The sequence below is a fragment of the Bombyx mori genome, chromosome 4, assembly GCF_030269925.1.
Source record: "Bombyx mori chromosome 4, ASM3026992v2".
NCBI lineage: Eukaryota > Metazoa > Arthropoda > Insecta > Lepidoptera > Bombycidae > Bombyx > Bombyx mori.
Window position 1 is genome coordinate 17615424 of NC_085110.1, and position 19636 is coordinate 17635059.

The window sequence follows — 19636 nt, forward strand, 5'->3', positions numbered from 1 at the left end:
CTTATTTTAGAAGTTTTTAAAAAACGTAACTGGAATTTATAACAATTTTTTTTATTGCCCTTGTAGGCAGACGAGCGTACGGCCCACCTGATGGTAAGTGGTAACCGTCGCCCATGGACTTCAGCAATGCCAGGAGCAGAGCCGAGCCGCTGCCTACCGAGCCGAGCCGCTGCCTACCGTTATAGTATATGTATATTTGTTTGTTTAGATCACGTTACACATAACGTTATCTTTGAACGTCATTTACATAGACTTCATTACGTCCGACTAACTTGAAAATTTGCGCACGCATTAGGATCTGCACTGGTGGTGCGTCCTGCGAGTCTGCACGAGTATGTACCACCTCTGTGTGCTAGAGAAACACTTTATTGTGTTAGCCACGTGAATGTGTGTGGTGTATGTAATGACATCGTGTCAAGGAAACGCTACTGAAGCCAGAACAATAAAATGTACTCGTATTTTACCCAAATATAGAAACTTAGCAACTGGTTATTAAACAGCTCACAGCCCACCCGGTGTTAACTGATTACTGGAGCCCGTAGACATCTACAACGTAAATGCGCCACCCACATTGAGATATAAGTTCTAAGTTCTCTAGTATAGTTACAATGGCCGTCTCACCCTTCAAACCGAAACGCATTACTGCTTCATGGCAGAATTAGGCAGGGTGCTGGTACCTACCCGTGCGGACTCACAAGAAGACCTACCACCAGTAAACATACAGCTCCACATATAGCTAAAAATAGAAGATCCTCAGGCCTGGTAAATTAAGTCCGCGATCTTGTCAACTACAAAATAACTCAACCTAAATCTTAAACTGTGTTGTATCTAAAACCGAATCAGGTTACAGAATGCCGGGCCGAAAATGAGGGCCAATTAGTTCGTTTCCAATTCCGTCAATGCCAAGAATAGCCGTGGCCGAGGGTGGCGGGTGGTTCGAACGGGGGCCAGATGAAAAATGGTGCAATTAGCTCCGCAGACAGTGAAAAACAAGTGCACTCTATCTGGCCGAGGGAAGTGTTCTAACGATTATTTCCCGGTGAAATTTTGTTTTTGATTTTTTTAAACGAATACTTCAAAATCTTTCTTCGATGCAATAATAGTTTTATATTTATTAAAAATTTACTAAATCATTAAACTAAATTATTAAAAATATACTGGTGGTACGACCTCTTGTGAGTCCGCGCGGGTAGGTACCCTGCCTATTTCTGCCGTGAAACAGTGATGCGTTTCGGTTTGAAGGGTAGGGCAGCCGTTGTGACTATTCTTGAGACATTAGAACTTATAACTCAAGGTGGGTGGCGCATTTACGTCGTAGATGTCTATGGGCTCCGGTAACCATTTAAGACCAGGTGGGCTGTGAGGTCGTCCACTCATCTAAGCAATAAAATAAAAATCTGGTCTAAGCATTATTGTAGTGTTATTTTTTCTTATTTGTATGCTTGTAGTAAAATCTGAAACTATATAAACGACTATGAAATATTTCAGTTGTGAAGACTTTGTTTTAATAAAGCAAGTTCTCACTTCAAAATTTCCATACTTAGTAATACAATATGTGTTTTTGATGACGACGCATTTGTTTGATAAATAATGATTTAAAAAACGCGTAGTACGTGAGGAATCTTGATCTTCACGACGATCTAGAATCAGATTTACCAATAAGAATCCGAAGACAGCGTCGGAACGCTTCATCGAAAAAGCGGTGCGATACGATAATCCTCTTGTCGTGGACACCGAAAAATACATAACCAAACAAGACGACCGAACGACAAACAGTCGCTGTCGCCATAAACACGTCATTTCGGATCCTCCCGATTCATTAACTGAAGCTACTATAGTCCCTTGAGATTACTAACAGTAGGTAGCGGAAAAAAGATAAACAATCAATTGCAAGCTATGAGATTCGCTGCTCCTTGTAACGGTAATCACTTATAATTAGGTAATAGGACGATTAGATAATGGGGTTATTCCTAGTCTTTCTACTCCCGCTCCTGGCTGAGTCTGTGCTTGCCCAATTGTCCTGGAGAAACTAAAACGGCTTTCGGCCATCTATAACCCTTCCTTCTGAACAAAAAAGAATTGTTGAAGAAAAATTGAGAAGTTCAGAAGTGAAAATAATTATTAATTTAGTTTAATTTATTTATTTATTTGTTTTCTTTTTAAGTAACATAAATTCTGGCTCAATAACAATCCGATAACGATCCGAGCCCAGCCCATCATGTAGATGTGCCCTAGTTTAAGATAACGACAAGAAGTGTCACTGATGTTAATTCTAACCCAATAAGGAATAAATACATCTAGGTTCATTATTTACAAAAACCATATAATATACGTGAATCTCCCGACAAAATCAAATCATCGTGGCCTTAAAGATAAGACGCCCGGTGCATTCGTATCGAGCGATGAGACTGTGCCGATGTTCGAATCCCGCAGCCAATTCTTTTTTTTTTAGGATTGAAGGAAATGTATTGAATTTAGGAGATGTATGGAAATGGCAGTGCAAGGTAGAGGGGAAGAGGTCGACCGAAGAAATATGAGAGACAGAGAGAGAGGAGTGAGTGTTGAGATGACGGCTTATAGAAGAGAATGGAAGGGAAAAATTAGCTGTGCCGACCCCACCTAGTGGGATAAGGTGGAGAAAAGAGGATTGAAGGATTACTGGTGGCCCAGAGGCCTTTTTAGTTTCACTAGGACAGGTGGGCGAGCAAAAGCTCAGCCAGGAGATGGAATTTGCTAACACCTACTCGAGCGCCTCCGAAGGAAACCTAACAAGCCAAATACTACTATAAATACAAATACTAATAAAAACAAAATGTGTGCAATTCACACGTGGTAGAAGTGAAACCTTCCAAAATTAAAATACAATTATCCTAAACGTCTTAAGTATATGTAAAATGTTGTCATTAGTAAATAATTGTAAGGTAGCGCCCTCTGTGAATTGATATTTTAATTTCACGTATAATCCTAAATTAAAATTCACTACAAGAGCTTTCATACACACGTTAGTATTAAAAAATCTCACAGATGGCGCTGTATTAAATAGTATGTATATTTCTGTCTCATTCTTTGCTGGCTTCATCCTACACATTTTTGTATTTGTGTCTCTTACCTGTCGTTTTTTCCGTTGCATCCGGTTTGAAATCACAACGATTCTAAAGAAGTTTTCACTTCAAAATTCGTACTCAGTACTCGTTTCCGAATGAGTTCCACGAAGAAGAAATAACATCGCGTATTAAAAATGAAACCTATTTTCTTTGCGTAATTACCGATGTGCCTCGGAGGCCTGCACGAGTACGTACCACCACCCTGCCTATTTTCTGTCATGAAGCAGTAATGCGTTTTAGTTTGAGGGGTGAGGCAGCCATGGTACCTTAAAACTGAGACCTAGAACTCATGTCTCAAAGTAGGTGGTGGCATTTACGTTGTTGATGTCTATGGTCTCCGGTCACCATTTAGCTCTAGGTGGGCAATGAGCTGGTCCATCCATTTAGATAATAAAGAAAAAAATCCTAACCATGCAAACTCGAAATACGCCCTTTCGTGTTTGATTTTTATTACACGTTGTTATTCCTTTATCGTGGAAGGATTTCGCGAAAACATGTTAATTACGTATTTCCTTAATCTATGGGATTTGATAGTGGCATAATCGCATCGGTCAACACCAGTATCGTTCAGGCTACGAGGACTTCGTTCAGCGCTTTACTAAGAGCACCTTTAAGGATCCAAATACATCCAAATGACAAATGAAGGTAAACGATCACTCTATATTTTATTTTTAATTATTCTTTATAAAAATCGTGTCACAAAAAACTACGCAAAAAACTTCCTTTTCTATATTATCCTTATGGTATGACAGGTTGAATGTAATATGAATTAATTTGATTCATCTAAATATATCTTACAAATGATACAATGATAAGTTTACTATTAAATCGAGAGCAGCTCCTCGTACATTTAGTTTATTACTTATTACGAACGGGATTAATCTCGTATCTCTCGTGCAGAAACTCACTTAACTAATCAATCTTTAATTTCGCTTGCAATAAATCAATAAATTTGCCATTAATTTCTCGTACCGCACCGTCTCCGAGCTCCTAAATAATGGATCGCCATCAGGTCTCATTAGCGACGCACGGGGGCGCCACCGGCGACCGGCCGCCCGGCGCCGGCCGACACCACAAGATCAATACGGACGGACGGCCCCCGACCGCTTCCGAACACGCCCGATCGCTCACGAGCCCGCCCGAACACACCCGAACGCAGCCGAACGTTTCGCACATGACAAATGTCATCGTGATATGGCTCCGCAGCCTTCAGGCCTCCCTGAAAACCGTGAAAATTTGCAGGAAACCTGTATCGTACACAAATTTCTTGTGTATAGTGTGTGACAAACGCGTTCCCAGTGGATCATTTGTGTATTACCATTGTGATAACTGGTGTGTAGTGTGAGTATTTGTTATTCCTCTTTAGGTATACACTTGTTCGATGCGTATTTATTTGTTAATATCTGTTCGCAATAAATCTTCTTGTATTCGAACTTCTTCAAAAAGAAGAAATCTTTAAAAAAATTACCACAGAACACATTCCTAAAGATTTAGATTTAGTGATACCAGAGATAATCAGTGCTTTGATAATTTCACGTCTCATAACGTGAATATGAGACTGCCAACTGATATTTACCTTCCAGACCTATTTTAGCGTCGTTTCTGAGCTTTAGCGGATGTAAATTGCGTTATCAAACAGAAGAAATGCCAAAAAAACTGATAATAATAAATTTACAGGGACGCGAGAACTGCGCATGCTCTGTAACACTGATCAGTGCGTCACAAGTGTTTTGGTCGAAACTGCTGGACTGTGTTGTCATAATTAACACATATATACATTTTCAAATATAATTATTGACTTTATCGAAACCTAGGACTAAGTGTAACTAAATGTTACAAGTTAACATTAAAAAACTTTAACATAAATTTGGCATGTTATGCTATAGAACATTGAAATAATGTTAAACGTTTTTTTTTTATTTGCGGTCAGCAAAAGCTTATTAAAGCTCATCACAGCTTAACGAGAGAACTATTTCCGTGCGCCTCTGTTGACCTTGACCGATTTACATAAAAGCCTGCGGGAGGCGCTGCGGTAGCCTCAACGGGCCAGTATTTATAGAACCCTCTGCATTCAGGTCTCGACCTCGTTTTTACCTGTTCATGCATGGTGGACGGGGGAAAGGGAGGCTCAATTGAACTGGGCGTTGACGGAAGCTGTCACCGTGACAGCTGGACACAGCGGGCGTGAAAAGGATGGATTCAAATGTGGAACGATCATTCGAGTTGACAGTTATGTTAATTTAAAAATAAAATCGTTAGTTTTGTAATGGCTCTGGTAATAGTAATTGAGTGGGTGGGTTTGTTTTATTTTGTTGTTTTTTTACTGCTGTTTATCGAACCATCCGGTGTTAAGTAGCTACCAGCTCAGACATATTTGTTCATTAAAAAATCTAGTAATTTATTCATTTGCTATAAAATTTTATATTTTTTATGACCAACTAAAGCTTGTGACACGTTGTCGATATAGCGCGTGTACAAAAGTACATAAATATACATATCGAGGGGTGAAAGGCTATTTGCTTTAAGCGACATTTTTGCAACTTTACACGAGAGCCATTTAAAGTTTAAAATTTTGGAAAAAAATTCATAACAAAAAAACTTCTTCAGCAATTTGAATGGAGTAAACTTAATTGAAATTCAATTAAAAACATCAAGTTGTTGATGCTAATACCGAATAAAACGGACCTTTAATTACAAAGATAAACGTCGCTTAATACAAATTGCCTTAAGCCCTTATTTTTCAGAGTATGGAATAAAGATTTAAGTGACTTCATAACCACAATTGGCTACAGGGAAAAAAAAAAAAGCGACGCTGCGATATATTTTCAGAGTAAGCCAAAAAGCATGAAGTGACTTAGCCCAAAATTAATAGTAGCAAGCTATTTATCTCAACTACCAATTTAGATTAAAATGACTGACAGGCGAATTTACTTATGTGACATATAATATTGAAAATTTACCGTTTGATGTTACATTTTTTTACGTCTAATACTACCAGTGGCTGTTAAAACAACCTAAATATATCGCAATCACTGAAAATCTCAGGTGCTTATATTGAATAAATAAAGAAATACACAAAACACAACAACAGTTAAAGTATTTATTTAGAAAAATAATTAAGTAGATCAGTCTCAATGTGGGAACATCAATTAAATTTATTTATTTTTTAGTCTTAATCAACAACATCAGTTAAACTATTAATATTTTGTATAATAATCAAGTAAAATCAGTCTGACTGTAGGAAAATCATCTATAATTATAATAATACTAGCTGACCCGGCAGACTTCGTAGTGCCTCAATCGACAAATAACTTTTGTTTAAGATAAACTTAAAACAAACAAAAGGAATCCGTCCGACGGGGGACACATCAAAGGAAAAACAAAATTGTTATTTTTATTTAATTCCGAATATTTTTATATTTATCTAACCTTTTAAACCTTCTCTGGACTTCAACAAATAATTCAAGACCAAAATTAGCCAAATCGGTCAAGCCGTTTTCATGTTATGTCGTGACAACGGAAAACGGGTTTCATTTTTATATATATAGATAATAAATAATTATAGTTGATTTTCCTGCATTCAGATTGATTTTACTTGATTAATATACAACATATTAATTAACAACATCAGTTAAAGTATTCATATTTCGTATAATAATCAAGTAAAATCAATCTGAGTGTAGGAAAATCAACTATAATTAACTCATTATACATGATTTTCCTACATTCAGACTGATTTTACTTGATTATTATCACATCAGTTAAAGTATTAATACGTATTAGTATTTTGTACATTATAAAGTATTATTACTTTTACTGATGTGATATTAATCAAGTAAATTCAGTCTGAATGTAGGAAAATCAACTATAATTAGGTATTATTTATTCAGTATTACTTGAGATCGGCTGTCATAAAACTTACTAAGAGTATAATTAATCACAACCGATATTGTTTAATTATAACTTAAACTAATAAAAACAAAATAAAAAATATCAAATCAATAAACAAAACTTGTAGTAATTATAAAATACAGCCAATGCTTGATAATAATCATAATGCAATAAGAAAGAACGTATTTAATAATCATTTTCTTCGACTGTATCTTCTACATCAGTATCCAGTAGAACATCTTTGGAATTGCAGTGTTGTAGATTTATGTATTCTTTATGAAATATCTTGGGTATAACCCCAGTGTCACACAATTTCTTTAGGTCCATGTATTTGGCTTTGGTAATCGGCAAACTTGAATTATATCTTCGATTGATAGCTCTAGGTTTCGCAATAATTTGTATAATCTCTTCGGATGCATTATCTTTCATTGAAAATTTTACTTTCATTTGATTTGGATGAGATTTTTTAAATGTTGCTGTACGGGTTTTACTAATTTTATCTACAAGGTTACCCTTAAAATATTTTTCAGACATATCATCAAAATTTAAGAAATCCTCGTGTGTCAGATTTTCAACATTATAAGGTGCTGGTTCTTTTCTTGCTAGCTGGCTTATTGTAGCCCATTGCGAAGGGGCCCATACAGTAATATTTCTTACGGATTGTTCGATTGTAGAGTGTATGCTGTCTACCGACATTTCCGTGTGGCCAGGGAGAAGGTAATTCATTTGAATTGCTTGTAAATTGTTCGATTGCAACAAAGCATTATGTATTGTTGCAAGGACTATTTTATTTTTGTTTTGTCCAGGGCAAGAATCTGAATACAAGATCAAAGATGTAATGGTACCTCGAGAATCCACATTCTCTATGTATTTCTGTATAATAGTAGCAATTTCATTTGCGCCCCGCTTTGCTTCAGATTCTCCCCAGATAAAACAAAAACCATTCCTTGTGATGCTTTCATAAAAACATAAATTATAAACAGCATACTTTCCAGAATAAAATAGTAACATGTTATTGCCATGAGGCGTATTGAGAACTTTCTGGAGGTCAAAAGATGTGCACAGAATGGAAGGATTTTCTTTACCTAACTGTCGATGACATTCTAACCGCTTCTTTGATGCCTTCTTTTCCTCTAAATGATCTTGAAATTCGGCACAATCCTCTGGCTTCTGTCCTTCAAAACGTAGGCATTTTATGCATTTATCCTTCTTAGGCACATGAAACCCAATGTTAAAATCAGTAGTGAATATTTGACGGAAAACTTTTTCACTTACAACATCGACTCCTTTACTAATGAGGTCTTCTTTATAACAGCGGTATAAATTTTTTATATTTTTAAATTCAACAGGCAGATATAGTTTTGTGCTATCCTTTCGGCAGTAGTGCGATGGTATTGCAGGTAACCTTTTGATAAAAGATTTTACTGATTCTTTGATTGCGTTAGATGTTTTGTTGGGGGGAATGCATTTTCCTCTTCCATCTTCTTTCGCCATACCAAGTTCCTGTGTTGTTAATGTATAATAAATGTATCTTTGAGTGACATCAAGAGTATTCATGAGGAACTTTAAACAAACTTGTCGCCGACCCTCTCCATCATTTATGAAATAACAGAATGTGTTATTTCTGTAATTAGAGTCTTTGGATCTCTTCCTTTTTATGGATTGCTTAGAGGACATAGATATTATCCACTGCTTTTTTCTTTCCGGAGATAATTCCCAAAAATGTTTAAATATGGCACTCCTTTTTTCTGAGGTTATTTCTTGACACTTGTAGGGACAGTTTTTTTCTAAGCAAGGATTCGGTTTCATATTTCTTCACGTCACTCCTCGATGCACTCTGGAGTTCGACTGAAGCGCCTGCGCGCGGCAGTCCGGTTGAATGATCACGATTTTTAACTCCCGGGAGATTGAATAAATATGGTATCATGCGACATGAATGAAATGTATCATATTAAAATTTAATGATTGAAAGACCGACCCGTATTTTTATTTATACCGAAAAAATGTTTCATATTGCATTACTTCATTTTATTGTCTGTATTAAGCGACATGCATTTAATAAAATAATAGGACCAAAATGTTTTAACGGCTAAGCAAAATATCTGAAACAAAAGAACTACTTGATTTAAGTAGCACCCTGCATGGAAAATAGATGCAGCTGAAAGAGCTTAAGCGACACTCCATGTCGTATTTGGGTGACGGACAAATGGTTTAAGAGACATCACACCATGTAATTGGTAGAAGTCAAAATGATTTAAGTTACTGCTTAATAAAAAATTGAAACAGGAAACACGCTTTAACTCTTATTGGATTATTTTTCTGAGAAAAGGTAACTGGTTTATGTCTCGTCTCTTAATATCATTGTATGGTTTAAGTACATTACTAAAAAAAATATTCAAAATCAACGTTGGATAATACACTGCCACTTTGGAAACAACCCAAAAATAGTATTGTTTCAAACGCCAAAAAAGTGCTCTGATTTTAATAAATCCAGCATCATTCGACGGAGAAAAATTCGCTGATTCCGTATATGTATATAACTCAATATCACCCTAGATGTCGCTTAAACCAAATAGCCTTTCACCCCTCGATATGTAGAAATAATAAAAATGGGCTTTTTTGTGGTTATAGTTAAAAGGTGTAATTTTCCATTTACATTCATACATACAATTCACATCACTGATGCCAGGATGTTGGTACCTATTTGTGTCGGGTCGGTCATCGGTCGGTCATCCTTCCACTGGAAGGTTGTGCACCATAGCATTGGAGCTTCTTTTTTTATTGGGCACACAATACACATTACAAGCTGAAAAGATACACAAAAAATAAAAACAAGTAAACTCCAAAAACATCTGACTTACAACAAAAGCTTTTCGTCGATTCTTCTCAGTGGATTCCGATCGGCTGGTAGATGAACTCACGAAGCAGTTGTCTTTGAGCTTTTAGCCCGGGTGGCTTTTAGCAAACCATTCCCTCCTGGCTTGACTCTCATGTTCCTCGTCCGTCATGGTTAATCGACAAGATCACTAGCTAAATCGCAGTTTTTTTTTAGACGCCTTCATCTCCAACATTAGGAGCAGGCTTAGGGAGTCCGGTAACCGTACTCCTCGAGCGATGTGCAACCTAACCCATGCATCTCAGCGGATCGCGATTCCGATCCGGTAGTAGATTCATTCGCGAAGTAAATGCTCCTGAGTTATTAGGTCTCCTTTGGAGGCGTTTGGGTAGCTGTTAGCTAATCCCACCCCTCCTGGCTGGGTCTTTGCTCGCCCACCTGTCCTGGTGAAACTGGAAAGGCCTCCAGGCCACCAGTAATCCTTCAATAATAAAAAAAAAGTTTTTTTTTTTCAACAAAAAAACACGTGTAGAAAACTGGATTATTAATTAAAGTAATCATTGATTCGCCTTCATCAGTACTGAGAAGTTTTTTATATTTAAAGTAGGTTAAATACTAATCTACGTCGCATTATTTGAATATGGATTATTGGCACCAGTCGATACGAGTACCTACGCCGGAAGTCATCTAAATAAATATCGATAAATTCTCAAAGAGAAACAAACTATACATTACACAGAAATTTTAACTTTTCTATATATTTTTTTCTTGATCTAGTTAGGACCGGCTGGTACTAAAGCAATACTGATACCTATAGATATCACAACTTATATTCCACCGCCCATATTGAGACATGAGAGAGGAGCCTCAATTGTATTTTATACTCGTAATTGGAGTAGGTCGTCATTTGGTACCTGCCTACGAAGACATCCGACTCTACGCTGAGTTTGTGTTGTATTAAGATTGTCCCAACCTTCTAACCAGACCGCAGAATCACTTGACCCCAGAAATAAGTGAATGGTACTAAGGCCTGCCTATTTCTGCCGTGAAGCAGTAATGCGTTTCGGTTTGAAGGGCGGGGCAGCCGTTGTAACTATACTGAGACCTTAGAACTCATATCTCAAGATGGATGGCGCATTTACGTTGTAGATGTCTATGGGCTCCAGTAACCACTTAACATCGGGTGGGCTGTGAGCTCGTCCACTTATCTTAGCAATAAAAAAATGGTACTAAGGCTGATAATACGATAATTTAAAGTAATTTTACGGTTTCGCTGCGCTTTTAACTTTTATTTACTTTGGTTTCCCAGTTTCCGATTATTCGAATTGTTTAAACTTTTCCTGGTCGCGGACGAACTATAATCAGATTTTAAATTAGTATAAACGATCTAATCTGTAAATAATATTTGAAACTTTCCATAAACATTAAATTTCTCGATACTTTAACACTTTATTTGTATAAATAACCATTCGTAATGTGTTTGTCCTAAATGTTTTTGGTTTCACACGAAATTTAACTAATGTATGTTTTATAATGATGTTCGGGTTTGTTAAATTGATAGAATATGCTTATAGATGCAGGTTAATGGTGATGCATGCGGCCGAGACTGTCTGTGTGTTGATGCGTGTGATTTCTCGATCGGATTTCAACGCCAGTAGATAGATATACACGCTATATTATAAACATTCCTATAATATATATTTTATATCATATTGATACTGGACAGGATGTTAGAGCGAAGATATAATAATATATGTTGGAGACGGTCATTAGTTTAATAGTTAAACGAAACGCAGCATGATTCCCGAGAGATGGCAGCACGACTGCGGTATCATTGGAAGTCGGCTAACTTCGTACTACGACGGAGCCTAGCCGGTGGAGGCGCGTAGACGCCATCACACTTACCAACCAGCCTTCTTGAAGTACGGTGCCTCCGTCCTAAGAACTGTCATACGTTTCGTCTGCTAAGCTCGATCACCCTATTCGCCTCTGTGATGTCTGACGAGTGTGTTAATAATTGTAGCTTCTCCGACAAATAAATATTGTATTGTCATCGGTTGTCAACACGTGTGCGAATTTTCAACTTTAATCGGACGTCTCAAAGTGGGTGAAGATGTGGTAAAAAAATTATATACAAACAAACATACCGAGCTAATGAAATTTTATGATCAAAAACTAACATTGCCATTATAAATTGTATTCTTTTTAATGTTGATAATTTAGTTTTCAATAGAACCACAGTATGGTATATGGTATTGTCGACGTCGCCTTAAACACGTCATTGCGGATTCTCCCGATCCATTAACGGTGCTTTTAGGTACCACAAGCACCGGTCACCGTCCGAGTGAATTAACCCACAGACACAGCCCACTGAGTTTCTCGCCGAATCTTCTCAGTGGGTCGCGATTCCGTTCCGGTTGTAGATTTTGCAAACCACTGCTCTTCCTAGGGATCGTGTTAGCAAATTCTATCAACATTTTTTTTAATGTTTGAAGGATTACTGGTGGCCCGTAGGCCTTTCCAGTTTCACCAGGACAGGTGGGCGAGCAAAGGCTCAGCCAGGAGGGGTGGGATTTGCTAACAGCTACCCGAGCGCCTCCGAAGGAGACCTAACAACTCAAGAGCAACTGCTTCGCGAATGAATCTACTACCGGATCGGAATCGCGACCCGCTGAGAAGATCCGGCGAGAAACTCAGCGAGCTGATTCATGAGTTAGGTTGCACGGCGAACTCTTTGTCGAGTTCGACGAGTACGTTTACCGGGGTCCCTAAGCCTGCTCGTAGTGTTAGAGCTGAAGGCGTCTAATGCAAAGGTTATTGGATCTGATGAATCCATAAGGACGTGTCTAGGGCGTCGACGGTGACTGGCTCCTGTGTGATCAGGATTCGGGGAGTAGTCAGCGGCGGCAACGATAAGGCGATTATCATGACGCATAGCCTTATCGAAGTACCGTTCCGACGCTGACTTCATGTATTTCTGGATAGATTCGAGGCCCAGGTCGTCGTGTAGGTCAACGTTCCTCACGAACCACGGAGTTCCGACGGCTAACACCTGCATAAGCGGGATTGTAGAGATTGGGGGGTGTCTATGTGTGTGCGGGCCGCGTGAGCGAACACCACACTCGCGTAAGTCATGACGCGCTGGACCTTTTACGGACATTTTACTCCGCTTACAGATAATGGGGTAGAGTCTACCGAGAATAAACGCGGCACGGTCACGGACAGATTTTATATGCGGGCGGAATGTCATCGATGCATCCAGGGTAACGCCCAGGTACTTGATCTTCCTGGCCCAGGGTATGGGTTGTCTAAAGAGAGTAATCGGCGGTGTGAGATTCCTCCTCCTAATCCGGGAGGAAATCCGTGTGGAGCTTCCCCTCTGAAATAGCACCGCAGTACTTTTCGCTGGGTTCTATCAGTATGAGCCAGTGAGCTCACCTACCCGTCCGGGCGTAGCTGAAATAGCCCCCTAGGTTACTAGCGCATAGGTAGGAACATTTTTAAAAGTTTTACACATCGCAGAGTATATACACTTAATGCGTTCAGGAGTGCTCAAACTTGACAGGGTGCAGATGGGATTGATGAAGCATTTAAGCGGCTTGCGTTTATCAGCGTAAGTTATTGAGAAAAGTAAAGCAAGAATCCTGAACTAGTCTATCGTGTAAATGTATCTTTTACTCCACACATACGTATAAGTCACGGTCGGCTTTCTCTTCGCGGTAATATTGAGAAACGAAAGTAAACTTTAAATAAATTGACGGGGAAATTTATAACAATTCGCTCTTTTAGAAATTGTTAAGCCATCGTATGGGGGTCGAATTATCGACCTTTGGTCAAAGGTGCTGTGTTTTTGATGTTGGTAACTCGGTCTCGTGTTTATATTATCTTGTTAGGTTGTTGGTTTATCAAAATTTGAATTTGTTTATTTTTTGTAAGTCTGTGGTGTTTTGGGATGTCTAATAATTTATAGTTTATTGATGTTGGCAGTACTTTATTCCGAATTTTAAAAAGCTTCTCATTGATAGTCATAGATGATAAATAGTCAAAAGTAATAAATAGATAGATGAAAAAAAAAACGTAATCTGAATTATTATTAATCATTATAAATTGTTTTCGTTTTGATATTGGTATTTGGTTTTCAATGTAACAACAATATTGCAAACAATTAACAATATTGCAAAGTATGTTTTTATTTTAAATTAAATGTAGATGGATTTATTTAAAAAATATTTGATTGTATGTATACCTTCATTATTGTATTTTAATCAATCCTACGTGATTTTATGTAATATGTTGAGGCGTGAAAGGCTTTTTTTGGTTTAAGTGACATTATTGCAAATTTACAGCAGAGACATTTAAAGTTTGAAATTTGGAAAAAATATCGTAACAAAAAAAACTTCTTCAGCTATTTGAATGGGGTAAACTTAATTGAAGTTCAATTAAAAACATCGTATTGTTGATAGTAATATCAAATAAAACGGACCTTTCATTACAAAGACTAATGTCGCGTATTAAGCGAAATGTCGCTTAAGTCGCGTAGTTTTTTCACCCCTCGATATATTTAATTCAAGTAAAATTAAGTCACCCCGCACTGTTACTGGTGGTAGGACCTCTTGTGAGTCCGCGCGGGTGGGTACCACCGCCCTGCCTATTTCTGCCGTGAAGCAGTAATGCGTTTCGGTTTGAAGAGTGGGGCAGCCGTTGTAACTCTACTGAGACCTTAGAACTTATATTTCAAGGTGGGTGGCGCATTTACGTTGTGGATGTCTATGGGCTCCAGTAACCACTTAACACCAGGTGGGCTGTGAGCTCGTCCAGCCATCTAAGCAATAAAAAAAAACCATCCATCCCTAACGAGAGGCAATATCAATACCACTACGTGTTGATGAATGTCTTCGGGAGGCATAAATAACAAGTGTCTACACGAGATAAAGTGTGTACAATTAGTACACATTCATAAATAGATCGACTATGTTGTGAGTGATTTTAATATGGAAAACTAATAGTTGTTTTTTGTAAAGTTTTTTATGTTTCGATTTGAAGACTAGCATAGCTATTATATCTATATATATAAAAATGAATTGCTGTTCGTTAGTCTCGCTAAAACTCGAGAACGGCTGGACGGATTTGGCTAATTTTGGTCCTGAATTATTTGTGGAAGTCCCGAGAAAGCTTAAAAGGTAGATAAATATGAAAATGCTCGAAATTAAATAAAAATAACAATTTTATTTTTCCTTTGATGTGTCACCCGTCGGACGGATTCCTTTTGTTTGTTTTAAGTTTATTTTATACAAAAGTTTAGGTCTTTTATTAATCGATTGAGGCACTACGAAGTCTGCCGGGTCAGCTAGTATTATAATACAATTGTGGCTGTCACACTGCGACATCTTCTAGCTTCGGTAACCATTTAAAACCCGTTTGTCTTTGAGAGCGTCCACATGTTTAGTGAAAAAAAAATTATCACTTACATCACTCCAGCAAGATTAAATTATATTAAAAGTCTTAATGAGGTGTAATCGTGTTACGAAATGAGATCCACCCGCATTAATATAAAGTTGAAAATCGCATTTCGATTACGGCCTGCAAGTCTTATTGATTTTAATAAATTAATTCACCGATTCTTTTCGATAGATATTTTGCAACGTAATTTTTACTCAACGTCTATCCACAATCTGCGTACAAAGAATATTGCGGTATTTTGGTCATGTTGCCCGCAGGGATACCAGCAATTTGGAACGCCTTGTGGTGACCGATGAAATCGAGGGGAAACGGCCTAGGGGTAAAGGTCCCAAGCGATGGTTGGGACAGAACGGGATCGATGGAGACAGCTAGTTGACGGAATCAAACGGAGTCACGATCCTCAGCAATGAGGGACCGATTGTTTTTTTTTGCTTAGATGGGTGGACGAGCTCACAGCCCATCTGGTGTTAAGTGGTTACCGGAGTCCATAGACATCTACAACGTAAATGCGCCACCCACCTTGTGATATAAGTTGTAAGGTCTCAAGTATAGTTACAACGGCTGCCCCACCCTTCAAACCGAAGCGCATTACTGTTTCACGGCAGAAATAGGCAGGGTGGTGGTACCTACCCGCGCGGATTCACAAGAGGTTCTACCACCCGTTTGCAGAGAGAGAGAGAATTTTTACTAAGTAGAAGAAATCCGATTAACTTGAAAATTTGCACACGGGTCAACGACCGATTACACTATGCACTAATAATTTTATGCATTTGCTTATTATCTCTTCGCAGGAGGATCACATAGAACGAATTTATGAACTTATATATTTTTAGTCTTTAAATTAATTTATTACTTATTGCATTTGTATGTGTATGCTTCCAACAAATTTTATATGGTAGATAACATGATTATTATAGCACTGTGTTTTAAATTAAATCTTAGCAATGCTGTCTAGAAACTTGTCATGGATATTATTGAAATTGTTATAATGTCTCAAGATGTTTGGCAACATTCACGCTGTAATCTCCATGAGCACCACTAACTATTTGATATCAGGCACCAAGCACTGTAAGTGGTAAATGGGGGTATCAATTGCCCATTGGTTTTCTCGCCGGATCTTCTCAGTGGGTCGCGTTTCCGATCTGGAGGTAGATGTTGCGAAGCACTGCTCTTGCTAGGGCCAATGTTAGTAATACTCTCGGTTTGAGCCCCGTGAGCTTACCTACACGTCAAGGAGAAGCTGAAATAGCCTCTCAAGGCTATCAGCATAGGTAGGAAAAAAAAGGGTATCAAGAAATTCTTAGGATATATCTTTAGGATATCTTTTTTTGTTGCCCTTGTAGGCAGACGAGCATACCGACCACCTGATGGTGAGTGGTTACGGTCGCTGGTGGATGTCAGCAGTGCCAAGAGCAGAGCCAAGTCGCTGCCTACCAGATCTGATGCGGTTTCCTTCTTTATACCTACCTGAATAGAGCAGTAGCAAGAAAACAGACAGAAAATATCTATGTTAAAATTTGGATATTATTCCGTATTCCCGACATTTCTGGGTCGTAAAATCAATTCAAATATAGAATTCCAATTTTGATTACTTATTACTGTTGTATTGTTTATTCGTAAAATATGTTGTTTATCCGAATAAAGCATTTTTTTTAATAATTTTAGAATGGTAGTAAGTACCTTCTAGCAATGTATAAAAAAAGAAAACTTAACATGTCGCGGTAGAGTTATCCTACAGCAGTTATATTTTGCTCTAGTGTGGAACGACCCGCGTTTTCGAAGTGGACCTTTCTAAGCGATATAAACGTTTGTCTAAGACGGAACATTTAAAAAAAGTTGTATCCGTAATGTGTAAGAAGAAAATAAACAATTTTGGAAAGTTGTCGTGCCGCTTGCGACCGCCCGGTAATGTCGCCGTAACCTCGCGGGGTCAAATATTTCACGAGAATAGTTAAATCTAAGTTTGATGTCGTACATTATTATAATAGTTTTTTTTTTCTTCCGTCCATTGAATTCTTGTTTTAATTAATATTCGGTAAACGAAATCTATGATAATCGATTTTCATTTAAGTATTATTTATGTAATTGGACAAGTTATTTTAGAGATAATGGATAACTGATAAAATATTTTATAGTTAGTACGATGTTTTATGTTTTTTTTTCTAATTTGCCTAGACTGAGAGAACGAGGTAAATCACTTACCTGATGTTAAGCGGATTAGAATTGAGGTGAAGATTTAAAAATCAAAAATCTTGGTGTTATTTAGTAACTTTTGTTCACTGTTTGACCAGTCCAGGAGAGACACTACTCCATCACGAATTCCGGACTCGGCTACCGGTCATCGGTAGCTTTCTTGTATGTGTGTTGGAAATTCACGTTCTCATCACATATGTTTATTTATTTATTATTTATTGCTTAGATGGGTAGACGAGCTCACAGCCCACCTGGTGTTAAATGGTTACTGGAGTCCATACACATCTATAACGTAAATGCGCAACCTATGCGTAGTCGTCGTGGCCTAAGGGATAAGACGTCCGGTGCATTCGTGTTGAGCGATGCACCGGTGTTCGAATCCCGCAGGCGGGTACCAATTTATCTAATGAAATACGTACTCAACAAATGTTCACGTTTGACTTTCACGGTGAAGGAATAACATCGTGTAATAAAAATCAAACCCGCAAAATTATAATTTGCGTTATGACTGGTGGTAGGACCTCTTGTAAGTCCGCACGGGTAGGTACCACCGCCCTGGCTAATTCTGCCGTGAAGCAGTAATGCGTTTCGGTTTGAAGGGTGGGGCGGCCGTTGTAACTATACGTTGTAACCTTAGAACTTATATCTCGTACTTATAGCTTCTCGTGGCTGATGTGGTGGTGTTTGTGTGTGCAGGTGGGGGCGGTGCCGTCGGGGGCATGCGCCGGCGTCGGTAAGGGATGAGCGCGGCGCGCGCGCCCGATCCACCGCGCCACTCGCAACGCACCCACCCACAGGTAACCCTCACAATTCGATGCATTAAGTACATATTTTAGACATTCTAACATCAATAAAGCAAACGAGGTAAAGTTAGCTGTAGCGATATTTGTGAACATTTGAAAGCTCTCCTATCAAACTAATCATAAATAAAATTATTTACGCGAACGCTTGAAGTTTTGACGAATGAACACGTTTTTTTTTTTTCAATGCTCGGCATTTGCAGTGAAATATGATTTTTTGAAAACACTATCGGTCTTTCCGCTTGAAGCTACGCTAGGCTAAATCGGATCGAACCGCGTGACAAACTTAAGCAGATACTATCGTGTTGATTTTTGTTATTGTGCTTTATAACTAGCGCTTCCGAACCGAACGCGCCAATAAATTGGTAAAACGATCGGTAGTCGTAGGGAATTTTAACGAATTTTACTCTCATGTTTGTTTTGCCTTCAAAATAAAAGAGAAGCTTATTATTGGCTAGATGATAGAGCGTCCGTCAGTCTACGAACTGAAGCTGACATTGATCAACCCATTCCACGAACGCAGAAGAATATTTAATGGATAGTGAGTCTTAAATATCGTGAGATTCTCATTCAAGAAGAAGGTTTTTATAGTTCCGTTTATGGAGGATACTATGGTTTTGAAATATCGTGTAAGAGTGTTACAGTAGGACAACCCTGTGAAAGTAAATTTAAATTGTTACGGATTTGATTTTATTACACTACTAGGGACTCGCCCTCACTTCGCTTCGGAAACATTATATGTTATTATTGATAGTTGAGTCCCGCGATGTTACCCGCGGTTATTGTCGTACCGCGGGTGACGCCGCGGGGCGAAGCTAGTCTAAAAAAGTAGCCTAAGTTACTCCTTATATCATCAGCTACCTGTCAGTGAAAGTCCCGTCAAAATCGGTTGAGCCGTTCCAGAGATTAGCCGAAACAAACAGACAGACAAAAATTGTTAAAAAAAATATTTTGGTGTATGTACCGTATACATATTCATATTCATGTAAAAAGCAATATCCCGGTACAGTTTTTTTTTTTTAGGGAAACGAGCTTACGGCCCACATGATGGTAAGTGGTTACCGTCGCCCATGGACTTCAGCAATGCCAGGAGCAGAGCCAAGCCGCTGCCTATTCTGCTGCTGTTTTCGTCGAATTCGACAAAGAGTTCGGCGTGCAACCTAACCTAAACATCAACCCGCTGAGTTTCTCGCCGGATCTTCTCAGCGGGTTGAATCAGTTACTCTTTAGTTTACCAAATACTACCCCTCCTGGCTGAGCCCTTGCTCGCCCACATGTCCTGGTGAAACTGGAAAGGCCACCAGGCCACCAGTAATCCCTCATACATAAAGAACGATGTTTATCCTTCATCG

General features: G+C 38.4%; 2 long non-coding RNA genes across 21 annotated transcripts in view; one reads left to right on the plus strand and one right to left on the minus strand.

Moving 5' to 3' along the window:
- Nucleotides 1–3752: 3752 nt before the first annotated feature.
- Nucleotides 3753–4788, minus strand: LOC134198832 (uncharacterized). Its single transcript, XR_009973076.1, has 2 exons — nucleotides 4681–4788; nucleotides 3753–4323 (listed from the first exon to the last, which is right to left on the minus strand). It is a non-coding gene; the product is annotated as an uncharacterized LOC134198832 (long non-coding RNA).
- LOC101738340 (voltage-dependent L-type calcium channel subunit beta-2) overlaps nucleotides 4289–19636 on the plus strand; it is a 234453-nt gene continuing 219105 nt past the window's right edge. For all 20 annotated transcript variants that reach the window (XR_005244616.2, XR_009973057.1, XR_009973060.1 and 17 more), the window contains exons 1-2: nucleotides 4289–4445; nucleotides 18181–18281. This is a non-coding gene — a long non-coding RNA (voltage-dependent L-type calcium channel subunit beta-2). The remainder of the gene's footprint in view (nucleotides 4446–18180; nucleotides 18282–19636) is intronic.